A 15186-nucleotide genomic window follows, 5' to 3' on the forward strand; every position below is an offset into this window, starting at 1 on the left:
TGTCGACCTTTTGTCCTTTCGACCTTCTGTCCTTTCGACCTTTTGTCCTTTCGACCTTTTGACCTTTTGTCCTTTCGACCTTTTGTCCTTTCGAACTTTTGTCCTTTCGAACTTTTGTCCTTTCGACCTTTTGTCCTTTCGAACTTTTGTCCTTTCGACCTTTCGGCTTTACGTAAACACAATGTCTGAGCTTTTCGAAGAGTATTTGAGGCTTGAAAGAAAGCTCAAAAATCTTCTCAAGGCTAAAAAACGTAGCTACTGGCGACGTTTTGTCGAGGGACTATCACGAGAAACGTCAATGACAACACTTTGGAAAACGGCCCGTAACATGCGGAACCGCATTCCCACCAATGAGAGTGAAGAATACTCCAATCGATGGATATTCATCTTCGCAAAAAAGGTCTGCCCAGATTCCGTACCAGCAGAACCGCTATTTCCAGATTCAGTCACTGATCCCGGTTCTTTGGGTGGACCATTCTCAATGCTGGAACTTTCTATGTCTCTTCTTTCATCGAATAACTCTGCTCCGGGATGCGAGGACATCAAATTCAATCTTCTCAAAAACCTCCCAGATATCGCAAAAAGACGATACTTGACCTGTACAACTGTTTCATGGAGTACAACATTGTGCCACCAGAATGGCGACAGGTCAAAGTAATAGCTATTCAAAAGCCTGGGAAACCAGTGTCTGATCACAATTCATACCGACCGATTGCCATGCTATCATGCATGAGAAAATTATTGGAGAGAATGATCCTTTCAAGAGTCGACCATTGGGTCGAACAAAATGCGTTACTCTCAAATACTCAGTTTGGATTTCGAAAAGGTAAAGGAACAAACGATTGTCTAGCGTTGCTCGCTTCAGATATACAGCTGGCCTTTGCACTCAAGGAGCAATTGGTTTCAGTATTCTTGGATATTAGGGGCGCTTTTGATTCAGTTTCCATAAAGCTGCTGTCACACAATCTGCACAGTAGTAGATTACCCGTTTTTTTTTAAATAATTTCTTGTACAATTTGTTGTCAGAAAAAACAAAATATGAACTTCACACTCGGCACTATGGGGCCCTCCTTAGCCGTGCGGTAAGACGCGCGGCTACAAAGCAAGACCATGCTGAGGGTGGCTGGGTTCGATTCCCGATGCCGGTCTAGGCAATTTTCGGATTGGAAATTGTCTCGACTTCCCTGGGCATAAAAGTATCATCGTGTTAGCCTCATGATATACGAATGCAAAAATGGTAACCTGGCTTAAAACCTCGCAGTTAATAACTGTGAAAGTGCTTAGTGAACACTAAGCTGCGAGGCGGCTCTGTCCCAGTGTGGGGATGTAATTCCAATAAGACACTCGGCACTCTGACAACTTCCAGAAATAGCTACATGGGCCTTCCCCAAGGATCATGTTTAAGTCCCTTGCTTTATAATTTCTTTGTTAAAGATATTGACAATTGTTTGGAAAGACAATGCACGCTCAGACAACTTGCAGATGATGCCGTGGTCTCTATTGCAAAGTACCCTAAACAATCTGACTGTTTGGGCCAGACATTTGGGGATCGAGTTTTCACCACAAACAACTCAGTTGGTTGTGTTTTCTAGGTAGCGGTACCCTGCTCAACTGAAACTGAAGCTGTTGAATGATGACATCAACCAATCTTTATCTTCTAAATACCTTGGGGTCGTGTTTGATTCTAAATGTACCTGGAAACTCCATTCTGAGTATTTGATAGAGAAATTCCGGAAAAGGAGTCATTTTCTACGTTCTATCTCCGGAACATGGTGGGGTGCTCACCCGGAAGACCTCATCAAACTCTATAGAACGACTATTCTCTCTATTTTAGAGTATGGCTCCTTCTGCTTCCTCTCATCAGCTGATCAAATTGGAACGAATTCAGTATCGTTTTTTACGTATTACCCTTGTCTGTATGTATTCAACGCATAACATGAGCCTGGAGGTGCTTGCTGGAGTCACTTCTTTAAAGCACCGTTATTGGCAGCTCTCACTTAGGATACTCATCAAATTTGGAACAAGTAACACACTTGTATTAGAAAACTTCGATAATATGCTTGAACTGGTTCATCGTTCAAGATACCTGCAAGTCTATCTCAAGTACATATCGTCAGATCTCTGTCTTCCGTGTTATAATCCACCTCGAGTTCACTTCACCAACGACAGTTCCTCAATTGAATACGATCTGTCAATGAAACACGCTATTCAAAGAATACCAGATCATCTTCGACAAATATCTATTCCCTGCCTTTTTTCAGAAAAATATGAACATGTCAATTGCAACAACAGATATTTCACTGATGGTTCTCGCATCAACGGATCCACTGGCTTCGGTGTTTTCAATGTAACTTCAACCACCTTCCGAAAACTTCTGGAACCGTGTTCGGTTTATGTTGCTGAGCTGGCAGCAATTAACTTCGCTTTGGGGATAATCAGCCCGTAGACCATTATTTTATCTTCTCGGATAGTCTTAGTTCTATCGAGGCACTCTGGTCGATGAAACCTGTTAAGCACGCATCTTACTTTTTTACAAACATAAGAGAGCAGATGCGTGTTTTGGTCGAAAGATCATTCAAGATTACTTTTGCTTGGGTCCCTTCTCACTGCTCAATCTACGGTGATGAGAAGGCAGACTAGCTGACAAGGGTGGCGCTCAGGAAGGTGAGATTTATGATAGACAATTCTCGAGCAACGAGTTTTCCCCATTAGTCCGTCAGAGTACTTTTCAAAGTTAGCAAAGAAATTGGACACACAACGAATTTGGACGGTGGCTATTTTCCATAGTTACAAAAGTTTCTGGGCGAGCGTGGTTCAGAGGTGAGGACTTAAGTCGAGGCTTCATTCGCGTGTACAGAATAAACCTTGTCGATAGCAACTTATGTAGGTGCGGAGCTGGTTATGATGACATCGATCACGTAATTTGGTTCTATTCGGAAAATGACGCCTCAGAGAGCAATTATTGGATACCCTTGTGGCCCTAGGTAAACAACCCATCAGGGAAGTTCGAGGCCTTTTGGGAGATCGTGATGTTGTCTATATGCAGGTCATTTATAGTTTTCTTTGTACTTCTGACATCAAAATCTAATACTTTGGTTTTTTTATTCTTCAAAGTTTTTATTTTCGTTTAGTCTCTGCCTTTTTGTTTCGTAGAGCTCCATAGCTCTTACCATCCGGAAGATGCTCCCAGTCGAACCATTCCTCGAGCACGACGACACGCCACATCGTCCCTGACACTAAATGCCCGAATGAGAAGCTGAAATTTCCTGATCCCAAATCCTAAGCCCCGTCCATCCTTAAATATTATAAACTAACCTCGAGTCACCACGAGTACGCTGTCTTCTATCCTTCTCTTCCTAACTGTACAATAAAATGATATTGATTGTATATATCACACAGAACCATGGCTCCGTAAAGTGTTATACACGCCTGAGCCTACGAACTTGTGAAAAAAATAGTATATTTGCTCGCAGCTTAATAACTGAGTAGGCTGACCAGATTCTTTCGGTGAAAAAACGGGACAAATGCACTTGCAAAACGGGACATGTCAAAAAACCTTGTGGGAAAATTCAAGAGCTGTAGAAATTTCAAAATGTGTGGGCTTAATTTTCATTTTCCGTGTAAAAAGTTAGAGAAAATTTTTAGAGTGAATCATTCACCACCATAACCTTCTCTTGCATTAAGTTAGTTGTGGAAAAATACAACAAATAATTCACTCTTCAAAACAACGCGGAAAAACACGAAGGAGTTATTTAAATTATTAACGCATTCTTCATTTTTTTTAATTGTGGAATTTTGAAATTTTTAATCTACTCTTAAACATGGATTTTATTACTGACCAATATCAAAAACTTTTCCAATTGTGAACAATTGAAAATAACAAAGAAATAGTCAAAGTACCCTGTCAAAAGGCATATGCGAAAAGAGCAATAGGGTAGGATTATAGATGTTTCGTGCTAAAACCCTTTTTCATGAATATAAGTGAGGGAAAATCTACGGATAAGAATAACAAGAATCTCAACAAGAAACGAACATTAATTAAATGTAATTTTAATTATTTCGAAATTGATTTAAATGACACTAAAAGTAGCCTCACACATCGGTAATTTTGTCCATTGTTCTGTTCCATGAGCTTCTAAAAGAGCGGGACTCATGCAATTTCGTCTCCAACAGTAAAACAAATCCCGGCTTATTTGTAGGCTGGTTTTCACCTCGGACTCTCGGAAATTTCCACCGGATTGTATTTTGAATCAGGCTGAAATTCTAACTTCCTACAACGAAATCCCATATATCTCGCCCACACATATGAAAGCGAAACTTGCTGACAAGCTCCTGATCTGTAAACTAACCTTAAACCTTAACCGAAATCCGAACAAACTTTCACTCGGTTTGAAAATGCCTCAAACTCGATTTGTTCAACTGATTTATAATTTTTTTTATTGTCGTCGATTTTTTACAGTAGGGGAACAGACGGCTTTGGGAGGTTTTGCTCTATTATTGGCAGGGGGGTTTTTGTCGACCGAATTTTATGAAATTTGGCCACAATATTCTTTGATATGCAAAGAATGTTTGGGCCAAATTTGAGCATAATCAGTCATAAAAAAACCCCTGCCAACAATAGAACAAAACCTGCCAAAGCCGTCATTACCCCTATATGATTTCGAAATATTCAGAATTATTCAGAAAGACTGAATGATTCCTAATGTTTCGAAAAAAATCAATCGATAAAAAAAAACAGAATTACCTGCTTCGAAAGAAAAGCGTTTAATTCATTGATGAAATTGGTCAAATTTGTAATGGCTTCGAAATAAACAGAAAAAGTCATTGAAATGAAACTGTATGAAAAAATTTCTCGTTGTCATTAACTGTGAAAAACCTTAAGAAATTCAATCCATGCGGAATGCATAATGGCATAGATAGCTTCCTTTGAAAATCAACACAATCTCACACTTTTTTTTATTGGTTTCGTCCACTTTCTTTGTATTTGGTTTGAGATTCCTGCCTAAGATATTGTTTTTTTTTTCTTTTGGAAGAATCAATGAAAAAACGGGACAATTTGAGGATTTTTTAGCCTATAACTAAGCGGAAAAAACTGTGGGAAAAAGTAGTATGTAATTTAACAAACAATTATCGAAAAAAAATCATGATTTTTTTAGAAAGAGCGGTAATGTACAAACAATACATTAAATACATACTTTTAAATGAATGCAGCCACCAGCCATCTTGAAATAGTGGAATCTATCTCCTTAAAGTGCCAATTCAACCTTTCCAATATGCTGTTTTCATAACATTTTATAATGCAAGAGAAAGGCATCATCACCGCTAGATGTATTGATAGGAGTTTTTTTTTTATTGCAAATACATGTTACCATCCGGTATTCCCCCATAAGCGAGCATCTCTTGCAAGCAGCAAAAGGTGTGTATACTTTGTCGATAGCCAAGACGTGTAACAATCGCAACAAAGGGACATGTTGACCGTCAAAGTCGCGCCGCCGCCGGTTATCCGATGGATGCCTCAATGAGAGGCATCGCATCGCATTGCCGTCACCGTTTGGCAGCCTTCGTCGCCAGCGCTAAAGTTGGAAGTGTGGTCATTTCTCTTGACGTGTCGAGCTTAGAATGGAATTCCGAGAAATAACTGAACATAAAAGGAAAGTTGTACATTACGGCGATACCCAAAGAGGCCCACGCAAGAAAAAATGGCACTGTATGTAGAGGGAACATGGTTCGAAACGCACAGAAGGGGTAAATTTTGAGCACCAACTTTTCAAAACGACTCTGAATTTGTGTACAAAAATACAAACGCGAATTTGTCGAATCTTATATTTTGCCTAGAAAAACCAAAAACATTTACAGATAGCGTAGACTATCTGTATTAATAAGATAATTTGATGTAGCGGTAAATTAATGTTTTTGCCTTTCTCGTACAACAAAGTTGTACCGAAAGGCTATCATTCCACTCTCAAAACGAACTATTTATAGATGCCCCGGAGACCCATAGTGTTATAAATCAACTCAGCTCGACGAACTAAGCACATGTCTGTCTATCTGTGAAGTGTGAGTATATATATTTGTATGTGTGTTAATATATATGTGTGCCAAAAAGTTAAGAAAACATAAGCCAACTTTTCATATAGTAATTCCTTATCGATTTTCTCGCAACAAGATGCGTTCGACAGGTGATAAGTCCTAGTTGATCACTATTGAATTTGATAACGGTAGATCATTGCGTTTGAATGTTATGAAGAAAATAGTGTGTCGTTTCATAAAAGGTTGGTGTCTTGACTAAATGCGAGAAAGGCAGTACAAATTACTATTTAGTGAATTAAGTTGGGTTTTCTAGCACACTTATGAAATTGAAATGTGAGGAAGCGCCATTTAAGCAGAGGTTGCTGCCCAAACAGCCCTTCCCTACATTTGAAAGTCCCGTTTCCAAAGTGTATTATTCATACGCAATCCTACCAAACGACATATTTTTTTTTATTTAAGGTACACTGGGGGAAGTGGAAAAAGGGGGTAAGTGTAAAAATCGACTCGAAAAATTGGAATTGTATATACTTTACAGTTTTTACCACATCATAACATTAAGCAAGAATATACTTTGATGCTCACACTAATACTGTGTTGAAATTTTGTATAATACATACACTAACACGGTTAACGCTTGAACTGTAATTTTAGGTTTCGCGAAAAGTAGATTTTTGCATTCATAAAATAAATTCTTATTTGCACCAATTGTCCTTTCTTCAAGTGAATTTATATCACAGATGACCATTATAATGCAATTAAACTAATCCCATTCAATTGGTAGAGGTTTTTACCAAGAACGCAAATATTTCAAAGATTTTACACTTACCCCAGGTATAAAACACTGCGGGGGAAGTGGATAATGTTCTAATTACGCATTTTTTTCCTTCCCTCCAGGGTTTATTCCGATAGCTGTGAATCTTAATATGTTCCTTCTTTGTTACCATTGTGATTCCAGTGGTGATTGGACTAATATAAATTAGAAAATGCCTGATTAATGAACCTATCGGTATTGATGCTTTTCACATGTTTTACATATGAAAAAAAAAATTATAAGAAAGTTATAAATAGCACTGATAGGTAAATATATTGTATATTTCACATTAATTTTTATTTATAACAAGTTTCGCCGTTGACTGTAATTTTTTTGGTTGAGGACAGGTGCTTAAGAATAGTTGAGAATTTAATAAGTCCTTTGCGCACACACATACATACAAATACGCACATACAGACATCATCTCAATTCGTTAAACTAAGTTGATTAGTTTATAACCCTGTAAGTCCCTTTTTTCCTTTAAAAAATCATCTTTGGGGCGAACATATAGACTTTCCGTACACTTAGTGTTCGAGAAGGCAAAACCAGCCCTCCCCTAGCTATTACGAGAATTCCTTGAGGATCTATTCCGTTAAGGTAATAACATTATTCCACAAAAGATACTCAGAGCAATTATCGTATCAATTTTAGTTATATGTAACTACTCATCACTACTGAAGGTCAAAGTAATATGGGTTTTCCACTTACCCCATCCCACTAGGGTAAGTGGAAAAAAACCTCCTTATTTTAAAATCTATTTCCATAAATTTCAAGCGACCAAAATGGTATGAATTACCGCACAGTTGGTGCAAAATTGACTGTTTTTGATAGCCAATTTTGATTGAACGCATTTAAATCATTTAAGCTGGTTTTACACTAATTCAAACATGCACTATCGATTTTTCCTTTTCCACTTCCCCCAGTGTACCTTATTACTTTTTATCATTAGGAACAGCAATACAGAGTGCATGAGAAAACTTGCGAACATTAAAAAAAATATTTTTGTCATATTTGACAGTTATTTATAATCTGGGCACAGCAGGTAGACTCAGAACGTTTGCGAAAAAGTATCCAAAAACCCTGATGAATCCACCTAGCGGTGTTGGTGCCTGTATTGAGTAAATGAGTATTTTTTAGCGTGTTTTGGGCATAAAAAATAGTATTTTGACCATAACTTCTGATCCATAGTCCGATCTGGCCAATTTTCAATAGCAAACAATGGGATTCCCCGTCGAATGGAAACTGTAATTCGGACAATACTAAGTTCCAAAAAGTGTGTCTACAAATTTTGTACACATACACACACACATATACAGTTCGTCAAGCTGAGTCGATTGGTATATAACATTATGGGTCTCCGGGCCTCCTATCGAAAATTTGCTTTTGGAGTGATCATATAGCCTTTCGGTACAACTTTGTTGTACGAGAAAGGCAAAAAGCTGTTGAAAGAAATCCATTGAATCGGGAGGGACTGAGTGCATTTTGGAAAATGTTGAGAGAGTACACGGATAGCTTAATCCATACTAATCTTAGTTCCTTTTACACAAAATTCAATTTGCCGTCTTAAATCATATCAGTTACGGACTACAGTCCGATGCTGCCCGAACAAAAGTACGTACATTTCTGAAATTGAACCCTTTTTGCCTTTCTCCAACAACAAAGTTGTACCAGAAGGCTATGATTTCACTCCAAATACGAACTATTTATAGAAAGCTCGGATATCAATACTGTTATGCACCATTCGACTCAGCTCGACGAAATGAACAAATCTCGCTTAACTTTTCAAAAGGACCTAAGTAACATTTTTTCATGAATTAATTTGAATAGCGCAATCAACAGAACAACATGAAAGCTATTGATTGCACTATTCAAATTAATTCATGAAAAAAATGTTACTTAGGACCTTTTGAAAAGTTAAGCGAGAAATGTCTGTCAGTCCGTGTGCGCGTCCACACGAGCTAAGAAAAACATTAGCTAACTTTTCATATAGTAATCCTTAATCGATTTTAGGTATTAAACTTAGATCAAATAGATCACATTTCAAGGCTGTTCAAACATATGTCTTCATGAAGATATTTTTCATGTGAACATCGATTAAAGTTAAGAAGTATGAATTGTATCATACTCCCCTATAGTTTACTTCATGCGGAGGGATGGAAAGACAGCAAATCGGGCCGCCGGTGACAATCTTACGTACTCAATGTCTCCTGATTCAGGGATTGCCGGTGCCCACAAGGGTTGTGGCTTTATAGTTAGTTGTAGCGCTCAGAGAACATATTTACCCCCGCTTCTTTGGAAAGAAATGGTACGCGCACCAGTTCGGGAGGAACTGACTGCAAATGGACCTTGACAGGCGAGAAAAAGATTAGTGTCACTGCCGAAGGAAATCAACTGTCACTATTGTTGGTTCTAACAGGCGTTGGCAGCTCTGGTAGTGATGATAACGCGGAAGCTTTTCTTCATCCCGAAGGCAGCTGTAAAGCGTTCCACTGGCCTACAGCTTCAGGTCAAACATAAACTAATGCTCGTAGAAAAACATGCGAATTCATAATTGATTGGCTGTTTGGCGTTAAAAGGGACATTGAAGACGTTTAAAAAGTTTACACGGAGAGGGAAGATATATTTCTTTATAATTCTAATACGAATTCAGTTGATAATTAAAGTAAGAAGGAAATTTTCAAAAATAGCTTTCTGAGGATAGAATAATATTTTAATAATGATTTTTCATTCATAAGCAAATATTTTCAAAAGTTAGCTGCCGGTAGATGATTGAAACGATGTCGGTGATGATTACCAAAGCTTTTTACACTTCTTTTACTTCTAGTTGAATAGCTGAAGGCTTCACCTGCAAATTATATTTTTAGTGATCACTAAATACACAATTCACATTTAGGTCCGTGTTTGCAGCATGCAAACAAGCGATAATTTCATGCATTGCATTGCAGCCAGTATGCATATTTGCTAGATCCTCCTCCGCGCATGCATTCTCGCATTAACTCCGGCTTTATCTGTTCTCGGCAATGTCGTAGGATTTTATTTTATTTATATTTGTTCTGAATTGCGAGGACAAATATATTTATGCAACTCTGCGGCGATAAAGATGGGTTTGCTGTTGCCTCTGTCATTCCCCGTACCTTCCCCATGTCGATTCCTATTGGGATGGAAAGGTGACATGCGCCTACCTTCTGGATTCATCGAACGGAGGAAAAAAACAAATTAATCCACTGAGTGGAGAAAATGCCTCTCCCGTGCATAATGGTTAGAATTTTTGTCCGCAAAGGAACAAAGAAAATGTGCGCAAAAAATAAAAAATAAGTTATTTGAATAACATTTAATTACACATAATTTTTAATACCTAATGAATATTTTATTTCATTTAGAAGAATATTTCATCCAAAAAAATATCGAATAATACAATTACATACGGAACTAGACTTTCCAGGTCTTCTAAACATATTAGCTTTCGAAGTGATCCTGTAGCTCTTCGGCTCCCTTTAATGTGAGAGAAAGGCAAAAACCTGAATCAGCGTGCGCAACATTTGCTTAATCCATTCTATGTTTTCTCCGGCGGCGACATCGTCTGGGATACGATTCAACGCACATTGAGTCACAAATAGACGGTCACAAAACAACGATAAAGCTAACTAAGTCATAGTGGCGTGACAATCTTCGTAGAAAAGCAAAGCTTACCAATTCTTCCTGTTTGGTCGTCGAAGTTCGATCCATAGCCCTTAGTGCAACGACTGCGGCACGGATCGGCAAGAATGTGCGCACTGGCGAAAAAAATTACATCTGCTATATAAATTGCATCCGATGGACGAGTGTGGGATAATCCGCCATAACCATTGTCGGATCCAGCTCACACAGGGGATTATTGATGACCGCAAAAAGGGAATATAAATAATTCAACTAGTACCTAATTAAATCAAACAAGAGTGCAGCTGATGCCGTTTCGCTGATATTTATGTTGTGGCAAACATTCTGATTATATTGCTCAATTTTTTACGCTATGTGAGACAGCAAGATGCAGACAGATTATCTCTGCGTAGTTGGGTGGCAAAGAATACGAAGGACGAATCCTATTCGACATTATGTGAATAGATCATTAACTGAAACAGTCTAACATTTAAATCTTGGAACCACTTCATGGCGAAGTTTTATAAACATACTAGCTGTATGTACCCGGCTTTGCCCTGAATTGCAGTAGGGGTGATGCGGTCAATATGCGCCCCCTAAGCTATAATCTCTTAATTTAATGGTGATTTCATCCGAAATAGTGTAATTTCGAAATGTTTATCATTAATCTAGCATATCAGTCATTATATGGTCCAACCATTTTTAAGAAAAACCAACAATATTACGAAAACGATTTTATTCCAAAATACTGCATTTAAACGACGCTGGGCAATATGCGCCACCTAAAAATGATAATCAATATATTCCAATATTTATCACTGAAATAGTCACACTCTTTTTCAAAAGATTAGTGTCAGTCTAATGCTTTAAGGTAGTCAATATTTTAGACTAATAAAAAAAGAAGAACATATTTTTTGTATGTGAAGAAAAAGCATTGTTGACGTAAACATCGAAATTGCATCGGAAAGAGCCAAGAAAACATTTTATTTTTAAAAATTTAAACACAGAGTTTTTGACAAAGTTTTTTTGCGTAATGGCTTACAAATGTTTTTTGACTTCAGTCGCTCACGATTTTGAGACAAAATTTGGGTTAATAACCAATAAAATGTGGTTGTGCATTTTACCCAACCGGCGCATTTCATACGTATCTCCCTTATTGGTTTCGCAATTGCTATTGGCTTTGCCAGCTTAATTTCTCTAAAACTAGTTGCTGAACGGGGCCATTGCGTTTTGATTTTAACAATTCATCATCTGATTAGAAGAGCAAAATATTGGATGAAAAACATTCAATGATTGGTTAAAGAACATCTAATATCAAAGAACATCTTTGAATAATGCCCACCGGTCGGTATGACTAATTTTCTTTTTAATTTAGCTTGCATCTAAACAGAAAACACTGAATCAACAATTCGACGTCACAATACACGGTTCGAAGCCCGCCGCACACCATCCTCGTGCATACCGTCTAAGATGGTCCTAAGCACCTATCTCTCAAGTACTCCGAGCCAGCTTTGCGCAGTGGCGATATCGTAACCAATGAGGTACAACCGAAGTGCGATTATTGCTAGTTGAAGTACTCCGAGCCGAGTGCTTGCAAGACCTCCTCGAGCACGGTTCAGGACAGGTTTCATGTCCGTAGAGGATTACCGGTCTTATGAGCGTTCTGTACATGCCACTTTTGATGCGGGTGTGAATCTTTTTTTTAACGCAGTTTCTTCTAAAGCCCGTAGTAGGCCCGACTTCCACAGATGATGTGCCTTTGAATTTCGCGACTAACATTATTATGAACCATTAGCAAGGATCCAAGGACCAAGGTAGACGAATTCGGCGACCACCTCGAAAGTATCCCGTCTATCGTAGCACTGCTTCCCAGACGGTCCCTGTCGTGCTCGTTTCCGCCCACTAGCATGTACTTTGTCTTCGATGCATTCACCACCAGTCCAATTTTTGTTGCTTCACGTTTCAGGCGGGTGTACAGTTCTGTCACCTTTGCAAATGTTCGGCCTACAATGTCCATGTCATCCGCGAAACAAATAAATTGACTGGATCTGTTCAAAATCGTACCTCGGCTGTTACACCACCCGACTTTCCGAATGACACCTTCTAGAGCAATGTTGAACAACAGGCACGAAAGTCTATAATCTTCTCTTAGTCTCCGGCGCGATCCAAATAAACTGAAGTGTTCACTCGATTTCTTCACACAGTTTTGTACACTACACTGCACACTCTCTCATTGATCGATCACTATGAAAGCTGTTCCCAGCTCGTGCGTGTTGCCACAGCTCTGATAGATGATACATTATCTCTAATCGTTCGCACCATTGGTCCCTTCCAACAAACCTCCAGCAGCGCTACGATGCCGAATTCACGGTTCTTGCACATCGGCGAGTATGTGTGTGCTCCCAATGATGTTGATAGATTTTCAGCCGAACCGAGTTTCCAATCGCTATTCCCTTTAGCGTCGCAGTGGTCTTCGCCGATTTTTTCCGGTACGTATTCTCTCGATGATTATTCGTTGCTGGTTTTTTAAAAGTTAGCTTGCAGGGCATGACATCAGCCCCCTAAATTTACGAGTGACCGTCCCGCTTATATTTTCTGTGGACTATGGTGCACAATTTTGCTTAGAGTCAATAGTCATGACTTTAAGGTGACACGGGAAGCACGAACAATCATCAAATCGTCATTATTTTCATCATTGAATGCTTAATTTTTTTTTCTACAACAAATATGATTTTGAAAAAGTATCATCGGTGCGTGCTTACTCGCAATCTACATGCTGATATATTTACAGTTACATCAAACAACTGAAAACCGAAATACGCCGCTCCAAAGTTACGAGGTGACAATGCTAGAAAGAGACAAAAGATAGGAAAAATAACAAGGTGTGTAGTGAATCCCCAAGTCACCTTAAACAATATAGATACATATGGGATGTTTACTATTCTAACGTTTGACAGTCTTTATAGCAAGCCGTTTTGTCGGTCCCCACGTTGGGTGCCATGTTACACTTTTTATACAAACACCAAGATACACAATCAACATGTAACTATGTTGGGGACTATCGCCCAAACTACAGGCTGGTCGGAGTGCAAACCACCCTAAACTAAACTAACCCTAAACTTTTCCTTACTCTCACCAAAGACGGTGTACCTCAGAAATTCGTGTCCTGGGAGGAGTGTTGAGGATCATCCCAGAATCTTATTTTGAACTCGTTGAAGTTTCAGATGATGAGTTTTTGCGTAGCTCTCTCAGACCGGCATGCCGTATTCGATCACAGCGAGGATGATTTGCTTGTAGACAGCAAGCTTATTTTTCAGGGACAATGATGACCGACGGTTGATCAAAGGGTACAGTAGTTTCAATAAAACGTTATACTTTGTCACCGTTGCCTCAACCGTCAACCTGTTGCCGAAAAATAAGCTTGCTGTCGAGGGTCCAAAGTAGTCGGCCTCATTGATCCATTCCACTGTCGTACCATTCAGGATGATTTTACAGTCCTTAGACTAAACATGTTTAGGGGACTTAGAGTGGGGGAAATGACCACCTAAGTTTTCACCGCATTCTACAGATATTCCAGCTGGTGAGATACTCTGTCAGGGCATCCAGGCATCGTTGGAGTTTTGACACTAGCGCTCTGTACACTTGGAACTCGCTCCGCTGATTGAGACCGGTAATTGTTGATGATTTTCACCAGGTAGCTGGGAAGATTGTAGCGATGTAGTTTGTACACCAAGCTAGCATGTCATACATTGTCGAATACATTCTTGACATCGAGTGAGGCCATTGCAGATGTTCTTGCGACAAACTTGTTCCATCTGAGATCGTTGGTAACTCGGATTAGTTTGTGAACGGTTGATCGACCACGTCGGAAACCAAACTGTTCATCGAGCAAGATGTTGTGGTGTTCGGCAGACTCAAGTAACCGGCTGTGAATCGCCTGTTCAAACAGCTTGGATAACCCTTAGAGAAGGCCTATTGGGCGATAACTTTTCGGAGAGGAAGGATCCTTCCCGAGCTTCTGGGCGAGGATGACTTTGGTTGACTTTCAAGTCGATGGGAAGAAGCTGAGACGGAGACACTGATTAAAGATTATCGAAAGGAGCTCGAAAATCGAAGCACTCATACGTTTGAGCACGAGATTCAGGATGCTGTCGAAGCCTGAGGCCTTCATGTTTTTCGATGATTTGATATAGGCTGTCAATTTGCCAAATCCTCCGAGAAGTCGTTGGGAATAAGATGGATGTTGTTTGCATGCTCACTAACGGCTGCTTCGTGCAGACTGACGTTCTGTCCAAGATTGTGTGAGCTGACAAAATGACGACCTATTTCAACGACCTTCTCTGCAATAGTTATCAAGTGATCCTTAGAACCATCGTTGTCTAATGGGATCAAAGGTGGAATGATCCGAAGTTTGTATTTTAGAATGTTGATCAATTTCCAGAACGGCTTAGCACAGTTTGGAAGAGCGCGAATTGGAGAAATCACTATTCCTAAGGTCTACCGTTCTGGTCTGGATCATTTCTGTCAAGCGATTGCAATGGTACTGTCTGCGAGTGACATTTCGCAAACGGATCAAATCTTTGGTAAGTGTATCAATGGTTAAGGTGTTGCTTACCTGTCGAGTTTTTGGCACATATTGTTCACTGGCCTAGGAGATCGCCTCTTGCATACAGTGGAGCTGCTCGTCTATTTTCTCCGGAGTGGCCGGA

General features: G+C 39.3%; 1 protein-coding gene and 1 pseudogene across 6 annotated transcripts in view; both read left to right on the forward strand.

Moving 5' to 3' along the window:
- Positions 1 to 15186, forward strand: part of LOC134211240 (uncharacterized) — a 250906-nt gene that overhangs the window by 47147 nt on the left and 188573 nt on the right. The window lies entirely within an intron of this gene.
- On the forward strand, positions 11985 to 12052 carry LOC134218654 (U4 spliceosomal RNA; annotated as a pseudogene).

Source organism: Armigeres subalbatus, chromosome 2 (genome assembly GCF_024139115.2).
Source record: "Armigeres subalbatus isolate Guangzhou_Male chromosome 2, GZ_Asu_2, whole genome shotgun sequence".
Taxonomy (NCBI): domain Eukaryota; kingdom Metazoa; phylum Arthropoda; class Insecta; order Diptera; family Culicidae; genus Armigeres; species Armigeres subalbatus.